This window comes from Phaenicophaeus curvirostris, chromosome 10 (genome assembly GCF_032191515.1).
Source record: "Phaenicophaeus curvirostris isolate KB17595 chromosome 10, BPBGC_Pcur_1.0, whole genome shotgun sequence".
Taxonomy (NCBI): Eukaryota; Metazoa; Chordata; class Aves; order Cuculiformes; family Cuculidae; genus Phaenicophaeus; species Phaenicophaeus curvirostris.
Window position 1 is genome coordinate 26,403,822 of NC_091401.1, and position 27,778 is coordinate 26,431,599.

The 27,778-nt window shown below is 53.5% G+C and overlaps 1 long non-coding RNA gene across 1 annotated transcript; it reads right to left on the bottom strand.

Annotated features, from left to right (window-relative positions):
• Nucleotides 1-27,767, bottom strand: LOC138724912 (uncharacterized). Its single transcript, XR_011338121.1, has 10 exons — nucleotides 25,823-27,767; nucleotides 24,791-24,890; nucleotides 22,160-23,046; nucleotides 21,605-21,785; nucleotides 21,082-21,227; nucleotides 11,635-11,754; nucleotides 4,863-5,915; nucleotides 4,100-4,215; nucleotides 1,422-1,501; nucleotides 1-583 (listed from the first exon to the last, which is right to left on the bottom strand). It is a non-coding gene; the product is annotated as an uncharacterized lncRNA (long non-coding RNA).
• Nucleotides 27,768-27,778: the final 11 nt, after the last annotated feature.

The following is a 27,778-nucleotide window of genomic DNA, read 5'->3' on the forward strand; positions in this document are numbered from 1 at the left end:
CAGCTGCTGTATCTTGCAGCAAAAGCAAAGGGTTATTCTCGAGCAGGTTCTGTCCACCTAGCTGGGACCATTAGAGAGCGTTCCTGACATCTCCCAAGCCTTTATCCCGCTGGAAGAGAAGTTCCAGCCCTTGGACACAAATCCTGCTCTTGTAGATAGAAGCTAGAGCTTTCTTACACTAACATTGCTTTTAAACTAAGGACCTTAGACAGTAGATTGTGGGACAGGAGTAACAAAACAAGGTGCACACAAGAAAATGGGACTCACCTCTTTGTGAGGATTCTCCACTGCATTTCCATCCCTGCAGGGTTACAGCCTTGGTGAGGACTGGTCCAGCCTGCAGACGAATGCACAGGAGGAAGGTGATTTACGGCGGCGCTGACAAGGGGAGAGCAGTCTGGTTTCCAGTTCTTCTTGCTGTGCTTTGTTAGGGCCATACAGCTGGTGTTAAGCGCCTGGCAAGAAAGATCATGCATGGACAGGGTTTAGTTCATTTTACACGTCTCCTGGGGCTGCATTTCTTTTTCAGCCTTTGAAATGAGTTCCTCTTACAGGGGCCACGATCCCCTGGCCAAGATATCAGCTGGAATGAGAAGACTTAGTTGCAGCTGAGTGGGAACCAGCTACTTCAACCAGCAGAGCTGAATCAGGTCAACAGCTCTCCAGGTTCTCCACCAGTTCATCCTCCACCCTTCTGGATTGGGGGAAATAGTTTCTGAATAACAAGACTCAGATTCCTTGGGACGTCTGACCACGCAGTTCACGTCTTTCCAGCCCCAAGATAGGAAAATCAGTTCCTTGGCCCATTGTTCCCTTGTGGCTCTCTGGCTCTAGACCAGGGATGGTGCTTCAAGCAGGTCTGTGCGAAGTGAAATGCTGACTGCAAAAGTCCAGGTCTCATCCCTAAGTCACTGACAGGGAAGCTGCTGGGAAGGAAACACCTTCTTTAAGAAGGATCTGCTGGTCTAGCTTCAAATGTAGCAGGGACTGTCCTACCGTGCATGCACAGCACAGCAGTAAATCATCTTCTGTGCTGGGATGTAGTGTCTCTTCATCTAGTAGTAAGTCTTCCCAGGGGCCAGGAAGATCTTCACAGCTGAGTCCCAGTTGGACTCAATGATGCTTATGGGTTCCTTCCAACTCAAGATATTCTATGATTCAGTGCTGGTGGGTACACAGAGCCTTTCAGAAAGGCTCCCTTCTAAACTCTTTGGTGGCATCAGGTGATCCAGCAATAACAGGGAAGCCCAAAGCAAACCTACGTGCAACCCTCAGACTGGGAAATCCTCCATCATTGGATAAAACTAGAAGATAGAGAAGGGGCTGGACCTCAGGACCCCCCTGGCTCAGCGGAATTGAGTTAGATGTGATGCAAGGAAATTCCTGCTCTTTTTCAGATGTAACAGCGATGAAGAACCTACCACAGACATCAGCCAGGAGAGATGTGAGGAGGGACAGACTTCTAGGGAGACACTTTGTGTTGGGAAGACCTGAGGAAGCTCTGCAGGAGAGAGGAAGGAATGAAAACTGGATCAGAGCCACAGAGCTCATCAAATGAACAGCCCTAGAGGTTATCACCAGAGATGTGCTGGGTCTCCTGCTTTGTGGGTGATGCTGTTGCAAGGAAGATTAAGAAGGGAGCAAAAGATGCTCTCTATAGTTACTCAGGAACCTTGCACGGCTTAGAAATAAACTTCCTTGAGCTGCCTGACCCCCAGTTTACTCGCTGCACTTGAGTACCAGGGCAGCACAAGCCTCTGCAGGAGCAAACACGAAGCCCCTGGGCTCTGGGAGGGTTTCAGACGTGCAAGTACAAACATTGCTCTGGGACTGTGGATTAAAACCAACCCATTGCGCTACCCAAGCCAGTCCCTGGGGTTGCAGCCCCCTCTCTGGAAACCCAGCCCTTCTCCAGGGCTGGTGGAGCCCAGCAGTGGTCGGCTGGAAGGGGATGGGGCAGGCAGCCTGCCTCAGCGGCTCCTGCCAGGACCTGCGGTTGCAATGGAAATTACAGACCATGACAGGCTGGGTTTAATTTACCAGCAACGCGTATTTGATCTGGAGCAGAAATACTGGTCAGAGGGAGGTGCGCAGCCATACCTGAAGAACAGGCTCGGCTGGCGCACAGCCCGACCTGCTCCTAGGGATGGAGAGTGAGGGGAAGGTGGCTTAGAGGCACCTGAGGAGGTGGTCCAGCCCTCAGGTCCCTGGTGTGGAGAGAAACGTAGCGGGGAGCATACGGGACAAGCAACAACCGAGCCCTGGGCCAGGATGCGACACCGGGTACCTTCTGGCCGAGGCCCCCGGCAGCCCTGCAGGGAATCAGCCATGCCCAGAGATTAGGAGTGAGGTCAAGGCGGGATGGGAGAGCAGGTAATTTCTGCTGAAGGTGATGGCAGAGGTGCACGTCAGCATTAAATCATCCCTCCCATGCTTGGCTGCCCACAACCGGCTAACCCGAAGCAGGAGATGTTTGCCTGCACCAGTGACTAATAAATACATTAAGTAACTCTGTGGCGCTCTCCATCCCATGGGCAAACCCAGTCAATCCAAACCCTTGCAGAGCAACAGCAGAGGAAAGGTGCTTTCTGGAGGAGTTACTGGGGAGACAAGCTCTGCAGGGCTGCAGCTGCAGAGCCTGGAACCAGGAGGCTGCGAGCTGAGCAGGCTGAGGCTTTAAAAGCGGGGAGGAAAGCAGAAAGCTCCTCCAGTTTTGAGTGCTGAAAGTGATGGGGAGTAGAGGAAATGCTTTTAAATGAGACATGATGGTGCTTTATGTCACATTTCTTAAACAGCCACTTTCTTTTCCTCTGCCTTTGCCGTTTGAAGTAGGTCTTGTTTATAATTTAGCCACTTGAGTCTCACCTTCAATTGAAATCCTGCCATAACACACCATAGAATCATGGAATGGGTTGGCCTGGAACCCCTCCTGTGAATACCAGGACCATGCAACCCACACACTCTCCAGCCACCACTATAAAGCCCTCCTCACACTGCAAACCCAGACCAAAGAGACAGTCCTTGCCTCAAAGGAACTGCAATCTGAAGGATCAGTACCCTGTAGGAAAAGCAATTAACTGGGGAAGACAAGGATCTGCCCGTGCCATTCAAAGCAAGATTTGCATTTCATTGAAATTGCTTCAAGTGATCGTGATGAGACAGTTTAATTTGACTCTTCCCACTGCCAATGAACTTCACAGTCAGTAAATATTTCAGTGCCCCTAAGCAAGGCTTCTGCAGCCTAGAAGGCAGAGAGGCAAAGATTTTGATAGGAGCTCAAAGAGGCTCCTATCCAGGAGGAGTTCACATCCTCTGGCCGCTGCAGACGGCACAGGGAAGGAGAAGGTGCCTGCTCAGCATCACCCACCTCACTGTCCTCAGCTGGGTGCAATCCCGAAGCACCAGGAGAAGAGATGCAGACAATGTGAGGGATGCGTCACCGTGAGGGATACAGCCCCCTCCCATTCACTCCTGGTGTTGGGTCTTTGCTCTCTGCCAGACAAGGGATCACCAAGACTAAAGAGTCCCCACAAAAGCCCCAGGAAGGGCAGAAGGGCTCACATGGTCTTTGCGGGGAGACCCACCTCTGTCACGTCCCACTGGAAATCTCCACCTTTTCAAAGAGCTGATGTTGCATATATTGACCCTTGTGCTTAGAAATCATAGAATCGTGGAATGGTTTGGGTTGGAAGAGACCTGAAAGCTCAAACAGTTCCACCCCCCAGCCATAAGCAGGGACACCTCCCACTGGATCAGGGGCTCCAAGCCCCATCCAACCTGGCCTTGAACCCCTCCAGGGATGGGGCATCACCAACTTTTCTGGGCAACCAGGGCCAGGGCCTCCCCACCCTCACAGGAGAACATTTCTCCCTAAGATCTCATCTCAATCTCACCTCTTTCAGCTCAAAACCATCCTCCCTCATCCCAACCCTGCCCTCCCTGATCAAGAGCCCCTCCCCAGCTTTCCTGTAGGCAATAAATGGTTTTCTGTAGCTGTTCTGCCACCCCTAAAAGACCTCAGATTGCACCAACGGCCACTGTTCAAATGGAAATTAAAAAAAAAAACAAATAAGCACACAAAAGCTTTACTGAATGTTACCCCGTTACATGGATGGAACCAAACGCTGTGCAGTGATCGTAGCTCTGAACTGATCCTTTCTGAAGTTGTGGTAGGGACAGTTAAACCATGAATTCTGGATGCCTGTCCGCTTCCCTCTGAAAAAAAAAGGTAAAGTCAATAAAAAGAGGATAAAAGAGAATAAATTCAGCACATCTCATTCCTACTATCTGGCTGTGACACTGTACTCCTACCACTGGCAGCACTGAACTCCAGGCACTGTAAAACACGGAATGAGAAAGGAAAATGGTTCAATTTCCACTAATTTGCAGCAAGATATTTTTATTGTACTAGATATTGACTGATTTAATGACTACGGCAATAAGAGTGCCATAAAAGTTGCATAATCATCTATTTATTTTCCCCTCAGCTACTTAGAAGCCTCGTAAAAACTCCTTGTTTGCTTCAAAACCTGCCAGATTTCCCTGATACTGCGAGTGTGCCTGTGGTTTGGCTGTCGCTGCGGGAGGGCGAACACGCTTCAGCAAAGCAGCTTTGCCTTTCAATAAGCAGCAGACCAAAAACAAACCAATAAAACCTGTTCCCCTCGCACTGGCCACGAGGCAGAGGGAGCTGGGAGCAAGAGGCTGACACCTGGCAGCCCCCGGTGACACGTGTTATGCAAAACTCTACTGGAAATTGGCTTTGACAGCCCTGTTTTGGCGTGCCCGGAGTAGTTCAGATCTCTTCATCCTCCTCCTAGAGAGACCACAGGTCATGCTCTTCCCATCCCCACGCAAATTACCTTTATGGGGTGGCTCTTCCCGTGGCGTTCCCTGCAGCACTGATGTTTAGCAGCCAGGAGACCAAAATTAAGGTGAAGGCTTTGCTATTCGTAATGCCAGAACTTGCTGCTGCAGCTCCTGCAACGTCTTCAACTTGAGAAGCTGTCAACACGCTGGAGGGAAGGGACGGCATCCAGGGGGCCTGGACAGGCCGAGAGGGGCTGTGGGAACCTCACGGGGTTCAACGAGGCCAAGGGCATCGTCCTGCGCCTGGGTCGGGGCAATCCCAGCCACAAGTCCAGGCTGGGTGGAGAATGGGTTGGGAGCAGCCCTGAGGAGAAGGACTTGGGGTGCTGGGGTTGAGGAGCTCAACGTGAGCCGGCAACGTGTGCTCAGAGCCCAGAAAGCACCCGTGTCCTGGGCTGCATCCAGAGCCGTGGGAGCAGCAGGGAGGGAGGGGATCCTGCCCCTCTGCTCCGCTCTGAGAGACCCACCTGGAGCCCTGGGTCCAGCTCTGGAGTCCTGAGCACAGGGAGGACATGGAGCTGTTGGAGAGAGTCCAGAGGAGGCCACGGGGATGATCTGAGGGCTGGAGAACCTCCTGTATGAGGACAGGCTGAGAGAGATCGGGTTGTTGAGCCTGGAAAAGAGAAGGCTGTGGGGAGAACTTAGAGCAGCTTCCAGTGTGGAAAGGGGCTCCAGGAAAGCTGGGGAGGGGCTCTTGATCAGGGAGGGCAGGGATAGGATGAGGGGAATGGTTTTCAGATGAAAGAGGGGAGATTGAGATGAGCTGTTACGGAGAAATGGGGAGGCCCTGGCCCAGGCTGCCCAGAGCAGGGGTGGCTGCCCCATCCCTGGAGGGGTTCCAGGCCAGGTTGGATGGGGCTTGGAGCCCCTGATCCAGTGGGAGGTGTCCCTGCCCATGGCAGGGGTGGGACTGGGTGGGCTTTGAGGTCCCTTCTGACCCAAACCATCCCAACTCTGATTCTGTGACCCGGGCGTTAGCCAGGGCAGGATGAGAAGCTGCGACGTCCGTCATACAAAGAGTGCGGGAAACTTTCTGTTTGGAGAAGCTGGAATAAAAACAGCAAGAAAGGTTTTGATCACAAGGTCCTCTCCTGACTCCGAGCTGGGGTCGGAAGGGCTGGTTTTGAGCTGGTATCAGCTCTGGCCATTTCAAGTGAAAATGTATTTGTTTTCCTTGGAACAGGCAAGTCAAGCGGGAACAATGGCTGGAACTGACACTTTGCAAGGAAAGATTTTGTTTCATCTTGAAAGGCTGAAACACCTTGAAATACTTTCCAATGGAAATGACATATTTTTTTTCTGCTGATGCACATGGGAATCACCTCATCACAGTTTCCATCCTCCTCCAGCCACTCCCGCTTCAGCCAGAAGGACTCGAGGAGATTCTGGACATACATGTGGCATGGACCAAGAGGGATGGAGAGTCATCCAGCCATCGTGTCCAGGAGGATGGAGAACAATGCAGGCAGCCACCCGTGGGCACAGCTCATGAAAACACTTTTCTAATGGGGAAAACGGAGGGTTAGATATAGAGAGATCTGTCGTAGTCTGCATGAGCAAGTTATGAAAGGAGCTGTAGGACCTTGAGGGAAGATAGCAAATAATCCCCATGCAATTTAAATGGGCTACAAGCAAGAGAAAATTAGGTACTAGAATCATAAAAGTTGGAGAAGACTCCTCAGCTCATCCAGTCCAACTCTCAGCCCAATCCTGCTGTACCAACCAAACCGTGTCCTCAGGTGGGATGGAGACCCCACCACCTCCCTGTGCAGTCTCTGCCAGGGCCCAACAACCCTTTCCGTGGAGAAATTGTTCCTGATGTCCAATCTGAACCTGCCCTGGCACAACTTGAGGCCATTTCCTCTCATCTGATCCCCTGTCACTTGGGAGAAGAGCCCAGCACCCACCTCACCACAATCTCCTTTCAGGCAGTTGCAGAGAGCGATGAGGTCTTCCCTCAGCCTCCTTTTATCCAGGCTAAACAGCCCCAGGTCCCTCAGCTAAAAGTGAAGAGGTGCCATTTGAGCAGGTACCACAGGAGAACCAGGGAGAAGAGAAGTCCAAAATCCTGTCAGTTTTCCCTAAAGAAGTCTGGGCTTGGGAAGTAAAACATAATAATCCAGAAATCTGAGTCCCTCTTTGTTGTGGTCTCAGATTTCTCATACCTGGAGAGCTTGAGGAACCGCCAACCACTTCCATCTTCAACCGAGACAAAAAGCACCGTTCTTGAAATGCTTTATAAACAGAGGAAAGTTTCAATCTCAGCTCGGCTGAAATGTTTCCCTTTCACAATTTCAAAACATTTCCTTTGGATCACGGTTTTTTTAGCACGATGGGATTGGCTCACATTCCTAAACAACCATTTCAGAGCTCAGTAATCGGCCACTGTTTCCTTTCAAAAATCGGCTGATGACCCTGAAATGTCTTTTATTCTTTTTCCACATTCTAAATTAATGCGGAAAATGTGAAAAGTTTTGGGGTTGAAAAAAAAGATGTTCCCCTTTTTATCTTCTTTTTTCAATACGAGATAAAAAAGAGCTTCATGTTGAAAACAGGATCCTCTCTTTCCTGTTCTCCTTTCTTTTGTAACGACAAACCAAGGGGCTCTCAAGCTGAAGAGGTGCTTGGAGTCTACTTCTGACAGGTTCAAAACCAGCCTGCTCAGACACGGCCAGCACTTTCCTACCTTCAGCAGTCACTTCCTAAACCATAGAATCATGATTTAGTTTTTGGGTTGGGTTGGAAGGGACCTCAAAGCCCATCCAGTCCCACCCCTGCCACGGGCAGGGACACCTCCCATGGATCAGGGGCTCCAAGCCCCATCCAACCTGGCCTTGAACCCCTCCAGGGATGGGGCAGCCACAACTTCCCTGGGCAACCTGGGCCAGGACCTCCTCACCCTCACAGCAAAATATTTCTCCCTAAGATGTCGTCTCCATCTCTCCTCTTTCAGCTGAGAAACCTTTGCCCTCCCCTAGTGAAGATCGATGGCAAGATAGTCTCCTCTGAGCATGGTGTGACCCTATAGAGAGAGGATCGGAGCGGAGTCTCCATGTGCCACTGGTCCCAGGGCACTCAAGGAGGGCACAGATTTAAGACGCAGCAGAGTTTCTTTTCCCACTTTCAGGTCTGTTTTTATTTAACTACAAAACCAAGTTTTGGCCAGCATCTGCAGTTCTTGGTACTCTTGGGAAGAAGGGATGTCAAGCCTTCCCTGGAAACCATGCTGGCCGCAGCGAGCATGGTCAAGCTCCAAGATCCCTCTAAGAACAGCCTGATGGAGAAAACACTCTCACTTCCAGACCGCCTGGTGCATTGTGGACCACTGACCCCACCGTGACGAGGCTGGAGGAGGCAGTGACTCACCCACCGCATCGCTGGACCGAGTCCAGCCGACACAGCCCTCCACTTCATGGGTTTCAGCGCTACGAGGCCAGCTTAGATTCAACATCAGCCAAGAAACTTGACTATTAATAGCTGCTCCCAGAAGACTAACAACCACGGCTCGACATACAAACAAGGAAGCAGAACATCAAGAAATAAACACATCTGAGGAAGAGCCATCAGCTCAGCGAGGTGATGCTCGCAGCGTGGCTTCATGCTTCACTGGGGCTTCTGAAGAACCATCCCATCCAGTGGGTGGCTGACTCCTCAGCCAGGTATGCCTCTGCCGTGGCCGCTCAACTGCACCACAGAAAATGAGACAAGTATTTATTTTTTCTAATGGGGAAATCAGGAAATGGTTCTGACAGCTATGATGGACCACTCCTACCTAAAAGGACTTCTTTGACCAAGACACATACCTACCTCATGGGGACAGATTTTCTCACCTTAGAGGTTGTTTTGAATAGGAACATTGTCTACACACTGCTTACAACTACCTGAAAGGAGGTTGTAGAGAGGTGGGTGCTGGGCTCTTCTTCCCAGTAACAGGCGATAGGATGAGAGGGAATGGCCTCAAGTTGCCTCAGAGCAGGCTCAGGTTGGACATTAGGAAAATATTTTTCACTGAAAGGGTCATCAGGCCCTGGCAGAGGCTGCTCAGGAGGTGGTGGAGTCACCATCCCTAGAGATATTTAAAAGATGAGTAAACGAGGTACTTAAGGATATGGTTTAGTGGCAGATAGATATGGTTTGATGATCTCAGAGGTCTTTTCCAACCTGGTGATTCTATGATTATGTTCCTGCTCTGCACCTGCCAGCTGTAGCTGAATGTTAAAGGACCTGCCCTTAGGTCTGAATCTCAGAGCAGAAGACATTGCGGAGCTCCCACTAATCAGAGCCATAGCAGCTGGCTGCAGAGACCCTGCTCCAGCTCTCTCTGCATCCCAACACAGAGCTGGGACCTTCAGGAACCTGAAGGAGAGGTGCGCTCCAGCGTAATAAGGATGTGGTCCATAGTGGTCCACTGAAGATCACCCAAAGTCAATCATTTCAAGAGTGAGCTGACAGCTCAGGGAACAAGCTCCCTGTTTTCCCTCGGAAGCAGCATTTTCAATAGCTTCCCTGCACCCTGATCAGAAGGAGATGCACAGGAGGTGCTGTTCTTAAGAGAAGATACTCGCTTGAGCTCCTCACCTGATGGGGAGGACCATGCACCAGCGTACGCAGAGCTCTGGACCTGCTCTAGTGGGGTTTGGTCAGCATTTAGAATTGAATCACAGAATCATAGAATAACCAGGTTGGAAGAGACCTGCTGGATCATCGAGTCCAACCATTCCCATCAATCACTAACCCATGTCCCTCAGCGCCTCGTCCACCCGTCCCTTAAACCCCTCCAGGGAAGGTGACTCAACCCCCTCCCTGGGCAGCCTCGGACAGGGACCAATGACCCTTTCCATGAAAATTTTTTTCCTAGTGTCCAGCCTAATTGCATAGTCCTCCTGCAGTTCCCTTCTTCAGATCTCCTTGTGGAGCTGGTGCTAAGGAGGAGTAGCTCCATGTGGCAGGGCTGGGCAACGCCTGGTAAGAATGATGGAAATCTCCATGGACACTAACGTGTTTTTTGGGGCCAACTGTCGAGCCCTCTACAAACAGTCTTTGGGGTGATGTCAGTGAGGGCTCTCAAGTCATACTTTCCTCTTCTGGTGAGCAAATCCTCATCCCATTTGGCCCCGACTCCCTTCTCTATGACACCTAAGAGACACCCCACACCCTTGTGCTCCCCTCAGCACCTCGAAAGGAAAAGCTCTGCCTCGCAGCATACGGCACGTTATCCTTGCAAGTTCAGTAATTTCAGCTAGGGATCGCTTCCTCAATGCCTGTTCCTGTTCTTTGACCCCTGGCTTCATTTTTCTTTCTTTTGCAAGGACAACCGCTGGCCCAGGTCACACCAGTGAGAAACGTCAGGCTGATTCTGGGAACCGCTTCCTGAAACGCATCCATCTGGGGGTTATCAGCACGCCGACACGCTGCTGGAAGAGCCTCTTGACTGGAAATATTCAACTGCACAGAGAAACAGGTCATCCTGTCCCACTTCTTTCTCTCCCCTGCTCCTACGGGGAACCACTGGAAGAACTTGTCCCTCACAGAGAGGACGACGGACGGCAGGATGGGGCTGTTCTTGCATCTTCATCACACACTGGCTCATCTCACCACGGCCCCAACCATCAGGGGACACCCTTCCTCCCTCACGTGACTTTTTTGATCCTTATTTAAAACAGGACGCTACAAGACTTCAGAGACTAAAATAGTGGTTTAAATTTAGGCAGGATAGACCAAGAGGCACCATTGACAATTCCTCTTCCAGCGACAGTGCTCCACAGCCAGGAGGAAGCAAAGCAAACAGAAGCCAAGCCAGCTGTAGGATGCAGTGGCTGAGAAGGTAGCCAAGGAAAGGAGTTGAATGTCTGGCCCAAGACGACTTTCTGGACAATGACTGACTCACCGCTTCTAGGCGGCATCTTGGGGCTTGAGCTGTCTCCCCTGCTAGACCAAGTGAGGCAGGGGCTGGGACATAGCTGGAATAGGTGGAGCCCAGCAACAGTTCCTCTCTCGCATGACTCAGGCTGGAAGGCTACCTCCTCCCATCCCCAGAGGCCTCGCATTTGGGGTCCAAGCTGCCCTCTTTGATGGCTTCAATTCCAGGGACCCAACCTGCCCTCTTTGATGGCTCCAATTCCAGGGACCCAACCTGCCCTCTTTGATGGCTCCAGTTCCAGGGATCCAAGCTGCCCCCTTTGATGGCCACTGGTGCCAACAGAAGGCCAAAAGCACCTGGAGACCCTTCTACTTTTCCAATCCCACCGTGAGAATTTGCTCTCAAATGAGCAATGCCAACTCAAACGCAGCCTGGGCACAAGTGGAAGTGGTGGGATGGCAAGATGCCCCAAGGAATTATGACTAAGTCAGCTCCCCCTTAGCTTCCAGAGGCAGCAGTGCAGATCTCACTTGGTCCATCCAAGCAGCAGAAAGCAGGCTCCTAACTCATCCAAATTAAGAACAACTAACTCCTGCAGAGGTTGCTGTTTCTCGGTTCCACCCGCTACCAGCCCTTCTCCTGCCCCTGTCGTACTGGCAGGAGCACAAGGTATCTCTGATGGGTTCCCCATGCTGACCTTTCCCTCTCCAGCACGAAGTCCCTCTCCATTTACCAGACAACACTACTATTCACAGAAGCAGCATCTTCTTACCACACAGAGCAAAACCAACAAATATGAGGTGAGAAGAGCTGCAGCCCATTACAGGAGAGCCTTCTCCACCACGCAGTGCCAAGCTTCAGATGTTTCTTACCCTCTTTCGCAACCCCGTGCCAGGAAGCCTCACCTGTGCTGCTGGCATCTTCTTGGCTCAGCAAGTGCCAGGACAGCGTCTAATTTGAAGCCGTCCCAGAGTAATTCCCCTTTTCCTTGGGCCAGGTGATGCCGGGATGTCTCGCACCTCCTCCTGCAGAATGCAGAGTCCAAGAAGGAAGGTAAACAGGACACTCGCCGGGCTCAGACAGAGGGGCGTGTGCCCTTCATCAGAAAATACTTTGGAAAAACTGACTGGAATGCTGGTATGGTTTCCCCTGTTTGTCTGATGGGGGAATTTCCCCTTATCATTGACAGGGATTGGACCAAGACCAGAAGAAGAAGTGTCTGCCAGGCTGTTTAATGCGTCTGGAGGCACACGTCTGGCTCTTGGGATTGATTTTCTCCCACCAATACGTGTAAAGTAAACACTAGTCAGCAGGGTCACCCCCCCGGGTGAGGGTTCAGCACTCGAGACTAAAGCCGGTGGTGGCAGCAGAGGGACCGTCCAAAGCAAAGGTCCACCCAGGGGAAGCAGATCTGAAGAGGTATCATATCCACCCCCCATTTTATCTCCCCAGTTGAATGGGAATGTGCTGGGCTCCTGTGCAATGGAAAATCATGGAAACAAGACCCCCAAAAAGGTGGAATTTAAGGAAACCTACGTGAGCACATGTGATTTGGAAACACGAGGCAAAGATTCAAGGCAGGGGGGATAGATGAGAATCATAGAATCATTAAGGCTAGAAAAGACCTCTGAGATCGTCCAAGTCCAACCATGTGGATGGAGATGGAAACCCAGATGGACCCAGATGTAGAGCAAGCAAGGATCGACCACCACAGCCACGTGTGTGTCAGCTTGACAGTGGAACAGGGATACCAGAGGGGAGAGGCTCTCTGTCCCCGAGGAGGACAGCTGATGGCTTTCTGTGAGTAGGGTGAGCAGGGTGGGCACCTCCCACACTTGCGTGCCACGGGGCTCCAGCACTTTCTGGTCCTGCCTCCCCGCGTTGGCTGGCGATGGCCACGTGCCGAAACGTGATCCTGGACCCAGCCTGCGTCCTACCCGGCTGCTCCAACCAACCTCAGGTGAGCAGAGAACGCGCAGGGGATGCACCAGGGCGTGCGCTCCTGACGTAGAGATGGAGCGATAGGGATGTCACCGTGTTTTCGGCTCAGTATTGCGCACGGGGCAGCTACGCCCCGCCGGTGGAAACGCTCAGCTCACCAGCACCTCCAGCTTCGCCTGGCAGAGCAGCGAACCCGCTGATGCCAGGCTCTTATCTGAGCTGGCACCATCGTGAGCTGCGCGATCACCTCCCCATCCTTCCTCCGCTTCCCAAACAGGTCAGGGCCGGGAAGGCGCCCGGGGATGCGATAAGAAATGCCCGCGAGCCGTTAGCAGGGGAGGAGACGCAGCCTCCCCGAGGGGTGAGCACAGGAGCCTGGCCCACAAGAAGACATCCCCAAATGACTGGGGCTGGGAAGCAAACCAAACGTTATTTTTCTGCTTTGGGAGGGAGAATGAATCATAGAATCATAGAATCACCAGGTTGGAAGAGACCCACCGGATCATCGAGTCCAACCATTCCCATCAATCACTAACCCATGTCCCTCAGCACCTCGTCCACCCGTCCCTTAAACCCCTCCAGGGAAGGGGACTCAACCCCCTCCCTGGGCAGCCTCTGCCAGGGACCAATCACCCTTTCTGTGAAAAATTTTTTCCTAATGTCCAGCCTGACCCTCCCCTGGTGGAGCTTGAGGCCATTCCCTCTCGCCCTGTCCCCTGTCCCTTGGGAGAAGCACATCACAGAGAGGTTTTTAAACTGCCTCCAGCACCTCTTGCCGCATCTAGAGACTCACTGTGCAGCCCATGGAGTCTGATGGTCCCTTTCTTTTCCATGGAGGATGGAAATGAGCATGGTCCGAGTAGGATATTTTCCCCACTTCATTGTTTTCAAGGCACTTCGGAAGCAAAGCGAGTTTCCATTCAGAAGAGTGGGTTGGGATCACCTTAATGAGAACTCATTAAACGTAACTATTTAGCCTGCTGGAAATATTTGTGCTCCACCAGGAACACCCTGCAGTTGGCTGTTAAAAGGCAGGAAGAAAGTGCTTTTTCCAGAAGGTGGTTTTCACACTGGTGACCCTGGTGGACAGAGCTTCTCGCCGAGAAGCTTTTCATGCAGCATCCACTCACAGACACCAGGTTGGCAGATGAGGCTGAAAAACCAACCTGATCCTTGAACGCTTTGGGGTAGGAAACTCAGGATCATGGACTTTGGAAATACCCAGGGAGGTGGACAGAGTGAGGGGCGCAGCTTCATCCCCACATTTTCTTTCATTCTTTTCAGGAAAAAAGCAGGAATTGGGGAATATTTATTGGGTTTTGCTGGATTTAGGGGTGATCGGGAGAGGTTTTTAGGATTAAGTCCATTTCTCCCAAAACACATTCCCTGCTACAACAACTGCAAATCCACGCCGGTACGCAAACAACAAGCTGCAATGGAGTCTTTTTGACTTCCATCAGTCATTCTAAGGGATGATCTCAGCTTCCAGGGAAGGACATTTCTCAGAAGTAGAAAGCCAGGGAGCTGTCAGTCCCTGGTTTGGAGAAGGGGGTGAGCACTGAGCTAAGTTATTAGTTATGGGGAAGATGAAGAAGCCTGTTTTTCAGTGAAACTGCGTCTATATACATTAGTTTTTTTTCTCCCATGTTCCAGATGAGAAGGACAAGCCTAGAAGCTCATGAAGAGGAGAAGGGAAACTGCTTCCAGGCTTTCCAGCACCAACCACACCACTCCAGCCATGAGCAGAAAGGCCAAGCTGGGTTCTCAATACAATCCATACTCTCCCCAGAACTGAAATACCAAGAAGCAGCAATTGCATGTTGCAAAACCGCTGGAGTGCGTGGGCAGAGACTGCACCAGAGAAAAATCTGGCCTCCCATGGGCTTTGCCCGGCAACCTCCAGGACCAGGGTGTGCAGCAGCGGAGCCAAAACCAATGGATTCTCAGATCTCAGGCTTTCCACAATCCACCTTCCATGAAAAGATACATCATTTGGTTGAACAAAGCCCGAAGTCACCATCGCTCCAAACCTCTCGGCTATCTTGGCACAAGACCTCCAGCCACCCTTCCTTCCAAGGCCACCTGCACCTCAACCCACTGTCCTTGCAGCCACTGCCTCCTCCTGTCCAACTGAACTCACCCCAAGCACAAAGTCTCTCTCTGGACTATAGAAACCATGCAAACTCTGGCCAATTCCCTATGGTTTTCTCCTCGTCTCTTCTCAGGGGCTTCACAACAGCCACGAACACATGAAGCCTCATCTTTCCCAACCATCGCTTGGAGCAAAAAAAGCAAAGCAAGCCTGAGGAGGGAGGAAACAGATGGTCCAGCTCAGCACACCCTCTCCTCCCTCCTCTGGTTGCTCTCCTCGATTACTGCTCCATCCCACGGCTCTGGATGCATCCCAGGACACGGTTGGTTTCTGGGTTGAGAGCACATGTTGCCAACTCATGTGGAGCTCCTCATCCCCCAGCAACCTGAGTCCTTCTCCTCCTCTTGTTAGTCATGGATAAATCACAGCACTTACCAACACCAGTGTCATTAGAGCAGCAAGGTCAAGGCTGGAGAAGAAAGCAACATCTTTCATTAATACTTGTGAAACAAAACCCCATCTCTCCTCTCCAGCCTTGTCTTGATGAACACGTGTAAATAATTTCCCATCATTCTTCCCAGTTTAGTTTCTAGGGAAGCATCTGGCACACTTATGGTAATTTCTTCCAACTTGTTAATTATGCCAAGATATTCATCAAAATGTTTTCTGAATGGTTTTGGGTGTCCAAAGCCTGGGCTGGGCAGCTGGAGCGTGTCCTACACGCACCATTCATCCCGCTGGCTACAGCCCCAGCAAGGGTGCAATGTCCATACCAGCTTGGAAATGCATCTTCTGGGAGCATTTGTTCATCTCACAACACCTCCAGGACTCCTTCCAGTGCTGAAAGGGGCTCCAGGAAAGCTGGGGAGAGGCTCTCAATCAGGGGTAGGGTGAGAGGGAATGGTTTTCAGCTGAAAGAGGGGAGATGGAGATGAGATCTTAGGGAGAAATGTGTTCTGTGAGCACGGTGAAGCTCTGGTCCAGGCTGCACCATCCTTGGAGATGTTCAAGGCCAGTTTGGATGGGGCTTGGAGCAATCAGCTCATTATAGAGCCCAAGCGTACCCTCTGGAGCAGAATTTCAAGCCAGCAAAGCTCCCTGCATTCTTCTGGATGCCTCAGTTATTGGGGGAGGGCTGAATCACAGTATTTGATTAATCACATCGAGGAATGCAGCTTTCTCCACAAAACCTCACCATGGCACAGCCTCTGTTATTTCCTTTCCTCTGGACCAAGGAACAGTCAATATTTCTTTCCCCGGAGATCAGCAATCTCAAATGTTTTGCTAAAACCCTTGCCTGGTGGATATCATCCAACTTTCAGTTTCCAAGGCCTCACAAATCTGTGGTCAGGAAGGAACACAGCTCGAAGCCAGTGGTGCAAACACAACGACAAGGCAGCCCAAGTCAAGACATCAACGTGCTCTGACAGTTACTTAGAGGCTCTCGCACTGTCCAGGGCATCAGGCAGAAGAAAACAGCTTAGTTGGAGAAGTCAAAGCAGCAGATTTACAGAATCCTTTGACTCTCCTGGCCAGAGGCTTCCACCTTTCTGCCCAGGCTCGAAATGGCTTTCAGGGTTTCTACTTCCCAGGTACTTCAGGACAGTTTCCACCAAGCTGCTTTCTAAGCAGAGAGACAAAAAGTCCCTTCAAAGCTACTTCTGGTAACTCCTGGCTTCCTCTTCTTTTGTCTCCTCATACCCCAGTTGGCTTCTTTTTTCTTGATGAACAGTATACAGAGATGTTAAGGCCAAGCCCAGGGCGCAGAGCTGCCTGTGCCGGAGGCGGCTGCCGCCGAGCAGCAGGGCGAGAGTCATTTCCCTTGCGGGAATGGTTGACTGCATCGACCCAAACCCTCAAGCAGCTTGGGAGCACAAGTCCTGCAGGAGAGTGGACAGGATTTCCAGCTCGGAGAACAATTACCATCAGGATGTGTCGTTAAGGTCACAAGTGGAAGCAGAAGCGCCAGCGGGCCAGCCTGGAAGCCGTGGTCTCCATGCCAAGAGTCCCCAGAGAGCCTTTTCAAGGCTCCAGAGCTGCACAAGACAGACGCTGAGGAGCTCGACCTGGATCATTTGTGCAAGCAGCGACAGCGGATGCTCAGCCTTCCCCAGAGCAGCGAGTGCAATGCAGCTTGACCTTTACATCTGCTGGTGCGTGGAGAAGGGATCCGTCCACAGGAAACCTGGGATCTCACTCCCATAGCTCATTCTCCAGGAGAGAAGCAGCAGAACTGACTGCGAGTTGGCCAATGCCAAAAGCAACTTGGGCACAGCTTCCAGGGAGCATCCTGGAGTGCTCCCTTGAGGCCGAACAGTGATGTCCAGAGCTGAATAGCTTCTTTAATGATACATAATAAAGGAAGGGATGGAACCGCACCTCTACCGTAGGCTTTGAGATAAAAATGAGAGGAGAGCATCAGTAGAGACAACACCCAGCAACCAGGGTTGGTGGCCTCAGCTGGCTGGAGAAGATAGGAGAGGAATCGGAAAGGCAGGCAAGATGCTTCAGGGCACGCGTGGACCCTCAGCATGGGCAGGGGAGCCAAGCAGTGCTTCCCAACAAGCTGGATATGTAAGGTGGCATTATTTCATAGAATTATAGAATAACCGGGTTGGAAGAGACCCACCGGATCATCGAGTCCAACCATTTCCCCCCATGAGAGATGCTGCCTGACCAGGTAGACCCAAACGCGAGTCAGCCAGCAGCTCCTAGCCTGGGCTGTGCTGCAGAGGAGCAGCATCCCCTGGAGCTGCGCCCCTCTCCTTCTTCTTCTTGCCACTCTCCCTCTGTGGTTTCAGGACGATGTTTTTCTGCTAAGCCTGCAAGCACACGTACATGGAGACCTGCCCATTCCTCCCCAAAAAGCCCCCTGAGCCATGGGATTGACGTCAGCAGCGCCCCAGCTGTCAAACAATGGAGATTAAGGCTTGGCAGGCTGTGCCAAGCCATGCGAGCGCGTGTGCCTCCCCGGGCAGGTGAGCAACATTCCGCGCCGAGCAGGAACAGGCACATTGCATCAACCTGGCTGCACCTGGACACAAGACCTAACCTGATCTCCGGCCGCGGCCAAGTCGTGCCCAGGCAGCCCACGGGGCTCGTGGTCCCCTGCGTGCGCCCAGCAGGACCTCTCCGAGGCGAGGGTCTTCCTGCCCTGGCAAGAGCCAGAGCCCTGGTTGCTCTCGTGGCTCCAGCTCCTGGGGAAGGTTCGTGTGTGCCAAGAGGTGCTGGGAACAGGCCTGGGGCACCAGCCCTCCCTGCTCTGCCCAGCGCGGCGACAGAGGCGAGGACACGCTGCCACTTGTGGAGCTGCAGCTCAGTTCAAACCAAGTCCTCGCTCCACCCAGACCTCAAAAAGTTCAACCCCAAGGGTCTGGACTGGGGCTTCTCTTGCAGCCCCAACCCGCAGCAAGAGCCTGGGCAGCGGGGAAGGTGGGGGATGTGACCAGGCTGTCGCTGACTTTGGGGAGCAGCTGGAGCCTCGCAAATAGGGTGGGAGCTGCTCCAGGCGTGCTCGACCACACCGTGGTCCCGTTCTGCGTGCTAACCCTCCCATTCCCACCGCTGCACAGAGCCCTGCTGCCAGCAGAGCCGCGGGGAACTGTCTTTTGCCAAAACAAACACAGGAGAACCACCAAGACAGAGGTCCCCCAGCACTGCCTGTGCTAACTCCTTTCCTCACCACCCAGCTCCCAGGATGAGCTTTACCTGGGGCCGGCTGGGAGACCTGGACAGAAGACAGGCAGGAACATTCCTGTAACCAACGCTCAAAAAAAAAGAGCAGAGCACCAGCCTTCCTCCTCGTCTTAACTCCTAAGCAAGCCCAGGAGGGCACCTGAGGTTAAAGAAACACAATCTATGATGCCCAGGGGTAAAAGCACACAAGGATTTGACAGCTCCAGCGTAAACTACAGATTCTGCTGGGCTTGTGCGCTGCTTGCTGGAAATTTTTCATGGAAAGGGTCATTGGTCCCTGGCAGAGGCTGCCCAGGGAGGGGGTTGAGTCCCCTTCCCTGGAGGGGTTTAAGGGACGGGTAGATGAGGTGCTGAGGGACATGGTTTAGTGTTTGATAGGAATGGTTGGACTCGATGATCCAATGGGTCTTTTCCAACCTAGTGATTCTATGATCTCCCAGCTCGGTGTGTCTGCAGCACAGGAGATGCGGCTGCTCCCGCTCCAGGAGCAGGACCCTGCCCTGCTGACAAGCTCCATCTCCCCAGATGCACGAGAAAAGCATCTGGCTGGCTCAGGAGAGCAGCTGTCACTGCAGGGGACAAGAGCACAGCACGCCCACGGACGTGGATGGACAACAGGCATCCAGATCCTGCTCCCTGTGCACCAGATTTGGAACCTCCAGACCCTGGGGCAGCTGCAGGAGAACCAGGGCGCGTGTCTCCGTGCCTGCATCGGGCAGGGCTTCACTAACACATGCTGCCTACAGGAACGCCCTTCAATGAGGTCCTGCCACTAATGATGGTGACACTGCAGAGTGACGCAGGCTGGCCCACGCTGCCCCGAGGCGGGGCAGAGCCCACAGCAGCTCTCGGCCACACCAAGCCTGGAGCATCCTTCCACAAAAACCCTCCAACTCTTTGGAAGGAGAGCATGTCCCTCAGCACCTCGTCCACCCGTCCCTTAAACCCCTCCAGGGAAGGGGACTCAACCTCCTCCCTGGGCAGCCTCTGCCAGTGCCCAGTGACCCTTTCTGCAGGCTTCAGAAGGTCCACCAAGAGAAGAAGACAGAAGTGCCCAGGGCAGGAGCTGTTCTGGGGGCAGCGGGCTGGGAGGGACACAAGTTTCTCACGGGCTCCATTGACTTCTGCTCCTCAAGAATGGTCCCTGGTCTGGTGGGATCCAAGAGGACACTACCCTGCGTGCTGCACCTTCTCACGCCCTTCAAGCCAAACCTTCTGGCACCCAACCTTATCGCAAGGCCTGGCCCAGCAGAGCCGGATGGGAGGGGAGCAGATGGCCTGTTTGAGTCCTTCCCATTTGTTCTCCCTCAAGACACTCTCAAAGGAAAACCCTTGAGGTCATTGTTCTATTTTCACCGAACAAGGGCAACCAGCACAACTTGCACCAGGAGGGGCCGTGCTGTGGGCAGCGCTGAGGGAGAGAGATCTGACCAGAGAGAATCATAGAATCACCAGGTTGGAAAAGACCCATTGGATCATCGAGTCCAACCATTCCTATCAAATACTAAACCATACCACTCAGTGCCTCGTCCACCCATCCCTTAAACCCCTCCAGGGAAGGGGACTCAACCCCCTCCCTGGGCAGCCTCTGCCAGTGCCCAATGACCCTTTCTGTGAAATTTTTTTTCCTAATGTCCAGCCTAAACCTCCCCTGGTGGAGCTTGAGGCCAAGAGGGAACACGCAACCCAAAGTCCAGACAACCACAGCTGCATCTCACCCACCTGCCTGGAGTATGTGGGCGATGAGACACCCTAAATGCTTCACATCACCAAGAAGGAAAGGAAACAACTCCAAACCCCTCTACAACCTGTCCTGGTAGATCCCTCATCAGGAACCAGGCTTTGCAAGAGCCAGTGGTCAGTGGAGATGGCGTTGGAGAGACACGGGTGGCCTTGCAAGGAGCTCTGCTCTGCCCCAGACACATCAGGCTTGGGCTTCGGATCATCGCGAGGTCCTCAGCAGCAGAGGTGGTGCCACCACCACCATTGCTGCTGAGAGGACGGGATGAAGATCGCCGCCCGCACACAGACCGTGCAGGGAGGGACTGGATGACCCATAGTGACACAGCAGCTCAGCAAACACCAGGCTCCATCCCGGGGCGCGGTGCCGACAGGTGGCAGGCAGCCACCGGAGCCCTGACGCCGCGTCAACCGCTTCGGACGCTGGCAGCGCCCCAGCCCTCCTGCCTGGCCTCAGCGCTCTCTGAGCTGTTCCCAGGCCCAGCTCCACGCCTCCCTCATGCGATCCCCGCTGGGTTTGGTAGCTTTAAAAAAATACATCTATATTTTATGCTCATCCAGGTTGCCCTCCGTCTGCTAAACCAAAGTTTTCCTGCTGGCCCCAGGAGATGGACCTATTCCAGCCCTGGTTAATACATGTGTGAACCTCACGAGGTTCAACAAGGCCACGTGCAAAGACCTACACCTGGGTCGGGGCAATCCAATGTTTCAGTACAGGCTGGGGGACAACGGGATTGGGAGCAGCCCCAAGGAGAAGGACTTGGGTGCTGGGGTTGGGGAGATCAATGTGAGCCGGCAACGTGCGCTCACAGCCCAGAAACCACCCGGGGGGCCAGCAGGGAGGGAGGGGATCCTGCCCCTCTGCTCCATCTGTGAGACCCACCTGGAGCCCTGGGTCCAGCTCTGGAGTCCCCAGCACAGGGAGGACATGGAGCTGCTGGAGCGAGTCCAGAGGAGGCCACGGAGATGATCTGAGGGCTGGAGCAGCTCCTGTACGAGGACAGGCTGAGAGAGTTGGGGTTGTTCAGCCTGGAGAAGAGAAAGATGTGAGGAGACATTAGAGCAACTTCCAGTGCTGAAAGGGGCTCCAGGAAAGCTGGGGAGGGGCTCTGGATCAGGGAGTGCAAGGATGGGATGAGGGGGAATGTTTTTAAATTGGAAGGAGAAAGATTTAGATTGGACATCAGGAAGAGATATTCTTCATGATCAGGGTGGGGAGACCCTGGTCCAGGCTGCCCAGAGCAGGGGTGGCTGCCCCATCCCTGGAGGGGTTCAAGGCCAGGTTGGATGGGGCTTGGAGCCCCTGATCCAGTGGGAGGCGTCCCTGCCCATGGCAGGGGTGGGACTGGATGGGCTTTGAGGTCCCTTTCATCCCAAACCATTCCAGGATTCTATAGCACTGCTACCTCCTCTGAAGCAGCTGTGTGGAGCCCAGGCCTTCACTGGGCACTCCTCCTTTTCCAAGGGTGCATCTTTCCAGGACAAAGCTAAACTGAAAGTCTCTCCTCCAGTCCTTCCCGAAGGGCTGCACCTTCCATTCCAACACTCCTGAGCCATCCCACCACATCTCCTTGAACCACAACAGCCCTGCAGCACACGCAAGGTAACACCGACTTCAGCAAAACAAACAAAACCATCACCCAACCAGCCCCCCAGCCCTTCCACTAAAATGCACGGACAGGGATGAAGGAGAGAGAAAGGAATACGGTTTGTCTCCCTTCACCCAGGGGTTGCACGGCAGGTTGGTGTCCTCTGGGTAGCTGTAAAACCCCCCACGCACGCAGCAGTGGCTCCGCGCTGGTGAGGTCACGCTTGGCTTATCTTTATCAGCAAATAAAAGAAATGGTCACCAAACAGTTTAATGGGGAGGCTGCTCTCCAGCTTTCCCGTATCCTCGAGCCTGGAGTGAAACCACCCTGCTGACGCCAGCCCCAGGAGAGCAGGTCGGCCACCAAACCTACCTCAGGGTCCCAGCTGCCACCACTCGTCCAGGAGGTCCCCTGGGCTCCCGATGCAGTTGACGACTGTCAGCTTCTCCTCAGCCGGATCCGACTGTGAGAGCATCCCCGTGCCAGAGGGAAAGCTGGTGACCTCTCCACGTGGTGGGGCAGCTTGGAGAGATGCTGGGAGGACACAGCACGTTCCCTCGCAGAGCAGGGATTACCGTGTTGCCTCCTTGTGGGCTGCCTCACCACCCTCTCCTCTCTTGCAGAGGTTCCTCGGGTTGCATTTGCAGTTCTCAGCTTGTTGTGAGCAGGACAGGTCCAGAAGGGGCTGCTGCATCCTTACTGCTCTGGTCCGGCTGGTGCTGGAGCAGCCCTGGACGCAGCAGCAGGGACGGTTACCCACGGCTGCGCTGGGAGCCTGGGGGCCGCTAAGGAAGCAAAGCTGGGGAGCATCTCCGGGGGCTGCCTCATCACCTCTGCTGGGGGCACACAGGGGGAAAGAACATTTTCTCCTGGTCCTGATGGTCCTGGGAGCACAGGAATCAGGCACCTTCCTTCTGCAAACCCTCCTGCCCCCACATCACCCCCGTGCCGGCTGTTATCGCGGATGCTGCCGCACAGGCGGGTGCCGTGTTTGGCCAGGGCACGTGGCACCATCCTCGGGGCGTGGAGGAACCATCCCGGGGGTGGCTGGAGGCACGCCAGCTCCTCCGACCCACGTTTCAGGCTGGTGAGCAAACTGTTCTAGAGGCCCTTACCATAAAGGTGACAGCTCCCAAGCCTTTATTTTCTTTAGGCTGACCTCCAATCATCGCTGGCGCTTCCTTCACTGACCGCGTTGGCCACCTGCCTTTGTTTAAACAGGGGAGGCTCCGCAGGGCTGGCACCCGAAGGGACAGAAACTGCAAAGGGGAAGCAAGTTTTGAAGACAACAAGCAAGTTCACGTGCTTTTAGTGGCACTAAACCCTCAGCACCAAGACCTGGATGCAGCCCCAGGATGTGAACAAGGTACATAGAGATCTGGGCATCCTCTCCTCCCACCGGGCTTGGAAAGACTCGGATCTCCTTTTAGGAGAAACTAAGTTTGCCTGATCCAGTTAGAGGTGTCCCTGCTCATGGCAGGGGTGGGACTGGATGGGCTTTGAGATCCCTTCCAGCCCAAGCCATTCTACGATGCCAGGACTCCCTTAAAAATCCTGGGATTTTTAAGAAAGCCAATTTGAAGCAATGCTCAAAAGCATCCAGCAGAGCCAGGGGAGAAGCGCAAGCCTGACGCCAATTTGTGTCCGATGAACTCTGTCAGGACACAGGAACAACATAAAAAAGAAGTGGCAGCACTCAAGCTTCCTGTGATTCCGCGGCACCTCATCAGCGACTCGCAAAGAGGAAACATTCGTGGGAGAGGCGGCTGCTTAACACTCTCTCCCACCCACTGCTCCTTCCTATGGCCCCAGATCCCCCCGCTGGGATTCAGGGTCTGGTGAGAGCACGGGGAGAGACGGGACATTTGTCTGCTAGAAGCCAAACAGTGGGATTTCAAACCGCTCTGCTCCAAATCATGGAATCATGACACCTCCCACTGCATCAGGGGCTCCAAGCCCCATCCAGCCTGGCCTGGAACCCCTCCAGGGATGGGGCAGCCACCCCTGCTCTGGGCAGCCTGGGCCAGGGCCTCCCCACCCTCACAGCAAAACATTTCTCCCTAACATCTCATCTCCATCTCCCCTCTTTCAGCTCAAAACCGTTCCCCCTCATCCCATCCCTGCCCTCCCTGATCCAGAGCCCCTCTCCAGCTTTCCTGGAGCCCCTTTCCGCACTGGAAGCTGCTCTAAGGTCTCCTCACACCCTTCTCTTCTCCAGGCTGAACAACCCCAGCTCTCCCAGCCTGGCCTCGTACAGGAAGTTCTCCAGCCCTCGGATCATCTCCGTGGCCCCCTCCGCACTCTCTCCCACAGCTCCGTGTCCTCCCTGTGCTGAGGACTCCAGAGCTGGACCCAGGGCTCCAGGTGGGTCTCTCAGAGCGGAGCAGAGGGGCAGGATCCCCTCCCTCCCTGCTGCTCCCACGGCTCTGGATGCAGCCCAGGACACGGGTGGTTTCTGGGCTGTGAGCACATGTTGCCGGCTCATGTTGAGCTTCTCCTCCCGCAGCACCCAAGTCCTTCTCCTCAGGGCTGCTCTCAATCACATCATCCCCCAGTCTGGATTGAAATCAAAGATTGCTCCGACCCCGGTGCAGGATCTTGTCCTTGGTCTCATTGAACCTCTTGAGCGATTCAGGGAGGTGAAAAGCTACAAGAGATTTCTGCTTTCCCAGCCATCCCCAGGGTAGGGCAGGAGCCAGGGTTCTGTACCGGCCCTGCGGGCTGGTACCACGCTCAGAAGGGTCCATTAGTGAACAAGGAAAAATGGCTTTAATTAACTTAATTTTTTTCCCTTAAAGCTCCCAGATTTCAAGATTAGAGAAACACACCCAGAATGGCTCTCGCCATCCAAAGGAACAAAGAAGCTTGGAGAGTCATATGTTTCTACAGACCTGGAGACAATACCCACAAGTCTCTTCTTGCAGCAAAACTTGGAGCTCGGCATGTTCAGCCACGGGCATTAAGCTTTTTATTACTAACTTGGTTAAAAGTGGAGGTTTTTACCTTGTTTGGGAGTTGTACTTCAGCTTTCCAATGCTGATAATCGTTTGGGGTGCGATGCACTGCTCCTTCCAGGAGTGGGACGCAGGGGACCCTCACTCACCTCTGGGACCAAAGAAACAGCATCACAATTTACCCCTGAAGCCTTTGGGTACTTTCGATGCTCCATAAATATGTCAGCTTGCTCCTCAGCAGGACACCAAGTGCAAGACGCGCAGAAAGGGTAGGAAGAAACAAAGTTCTTCATACTGCTGGGTAAATCCACTATTTACCTACACCAGGAATTGCATAGGGTTAGGATCACAGAATGGGTTGGGTAGTAAGGGACCTCAAACCCATCCAGACCCACCCCTGCCATGGGCAGGGACACCTCCCACTGGATCAGGGGCTCCAAGCCCCATCCAACCTGGCCTTGAACCCCTCCAGGGATGGGGCAGCCACCCCTGCTCTGGGCAACCTGGGCCAGGGCCTCCCCACCCTCACAGCAAAACATTTCTCCTTAAGATCTCATCTCAATATCTCCTCTTGCAGCTCAAAACCATTCCCCTCATCCCATCCCTGCCCTCCCTGATCCAGAGCCCCTCCCCAGCTTTCCTGGAGCCACTTTCAGCGCTGGAAGCTGCTCTAAGGTTTCCCCACAGCCTTCTCTTCTCCAGGCTGAACAACCCCAACTTTCCCAGCCTGTCCTTGTACAGAAGCTGCTCCAGCCTTTGAGCCATCTCCGTGGCCTCCTCTGACCTGTTCCAACAGTTCCATCATCTTCTTCTGTTGGGGACTCCAGAGCTGGACCCAGGCCTCCAGGTGGGTCTCACAGATGGAGCAGAGGGGCAGGATCCCCTCCCTCCCTGCTGCTCCCACGGCTCTGGATGCAGCCCAGGACACGGGTGGTTTCTGAGCTAAAAACCGTACAAGGTTGACACAATTTGCTCTCTGAAGCTAGACAGTAAACAGTTCCCCTGGAATATCTTCCATGTAAGAAGGTGAAAGGCAAGCTGGCATCCCCTCACTGGGAGGGTGCAAAACACACAGTCCCACCTGCACCATCGCTGGAGTAAAGTCCAGATCCACACAGAAGATGCAGCACTGAGCATCCCTGCCATGGGTCCATGCATGGTTCCACTGTCCCAACTGGAAGAAGCTGCTACAGAGATGGTCCCAGCCTGAGGAAGCACACATCTCGTGGCACTAATGTGAAGGCAGCTTGTTCCAGCCCAGGGAATTCCTCCTGTTCCTAGGAAGAAGGATTCCCATACGCCTTTGTGGCTGGGATTCTTCAGAGATCACAGCCACAAAGCCCAGACTCCAGGCTCACAAGCACTTTGCTGTTCTGCAAAGTTGGCACCGCAGGGACTGGGCAGCAGCCAACACCATCCCGAGCTGCCTCCGCTCCGAGGAGTCGAGCCCACATCACTACAGATTCCCCGAGGCACAAGAACTCCCTGCAGAAACCCCAAATTGGCTCTGACGTATGACAATATTGTTTTCCCCAAACGCTGAGCTGGAATTCACAGCTTTTCCCAGAACCCACATTCTTTCTTGTGCTCCAGCACTGCCAAAACAAAGCCGGGAGCAGTCTCCGCAGATAGGACCAAGATATGCCCATAAAACAACACCGGGCAAGGGAAGGTGACTGACCTGAGGTAGCCTGAGGTTTGACTTGTGCCCTGCGAGCAACAATCACAAGCAACTGGGTTTCTGCCCATTTCAGCACAGGAAGCTGCTCTAAGGTCTCCCCGCAGCCTTCTCTTCTCCAGGCTGAACAACCCCAACACTGTCAGCCTGTGCTCATAGCAGAGGGTCTCCAGCCCTCAGATCATCTCCGTGGCCTCCTCTGGACTCGCTCCAACAGCTCCATGTCCTCCCTGTGCTGAGGACTCTGGAGCTGGACACAGGGCTCCTGGTGCCTTCTCTTCTCCAGCCTGGACAACCCCAATGCTCCCAGAAAGAAGAGGCTCGTGTGGCCATGCAGCAGCTCTGTGGCAGAAGGTAAGGTCTGATTGCAAGATCTAGTGGTTTTAGGGGTCAGTTATTGGCCTGATGGGTGTGAGGACGCAGCAAAGCCTGGCGTGTGCTCTCCCGTGCTCCCTCACTGTGTCCTGCAGCCCCACCGGTGCTGCACACCCCTTGAGCCCCTGCTGTCACGCGTCCCTTGGCTGGAAAAGCAGTAACGTTCGCTCCGTCTCCTGCTTTTCATGGCACACAAAGTGTTCTCAGCCACACAAACAAGCATGGCTCACGAAGTCAAGGACCATTTCTGGCTCCAAGGCAGATGCTCCAGCCAGCAGATCCCCTTTCCAGGGCTGCGAGGCAGCTGAACCAGCCAGACGCGTCTGCTCTACAAAAAGCTTCAAATCAAAACATTTTTCCACTAAGAAACCCAAGAAATATGCAAAGTTAAACAAAGTACCTGCCCCGAGTGTATTTCTGATTCAGCTCTTGGCTTCTGTGCATTCCTGGGGTGGGAGAGGCTGGAAGCATCAAATAACCCGGGCTCCTCCTCTCCCTCCCTCCAGCCCCCAGCTGCTTCTTCAGCTCCCTCTCCTCCGCGCCCTCAGCTTCCACCTTGTTTTCCCCTGCTTGGACCACATGTGTTCCATTTTAGTTGATTCCAGCTCTTTTTTTGCTTCACAAGTTTTACATCAGCCTCTCATCTCCTGCTGTGAGACCATTGACCTGACGAGCTGGGTCATCTCTGGGAGTAACCCTCCAGGTTCCAAGAACACTTCCCGCACGCTTTGCATCCACGCACAGCCAAAACGCTTTGTAAACAGCCAGAAACCCCCAAATCTGAGGACTTTGGCTCAACTAGCGAGGCTTCCTTTTCTCCAGGCTAAACAGCCCCAGGTCCCTGAGCCACCTCTTAGAACCCTTGTTCTCCAGCCCTTCCCCAGCTCTGTTCCCTTCTCCAGATGCGCTCCGGCCCCTCAGTGCCCTTCCCAAATACCTTGTTTGGTCCTCTTCAGTAATGTTCAACTCCAAATAACCTGAAGG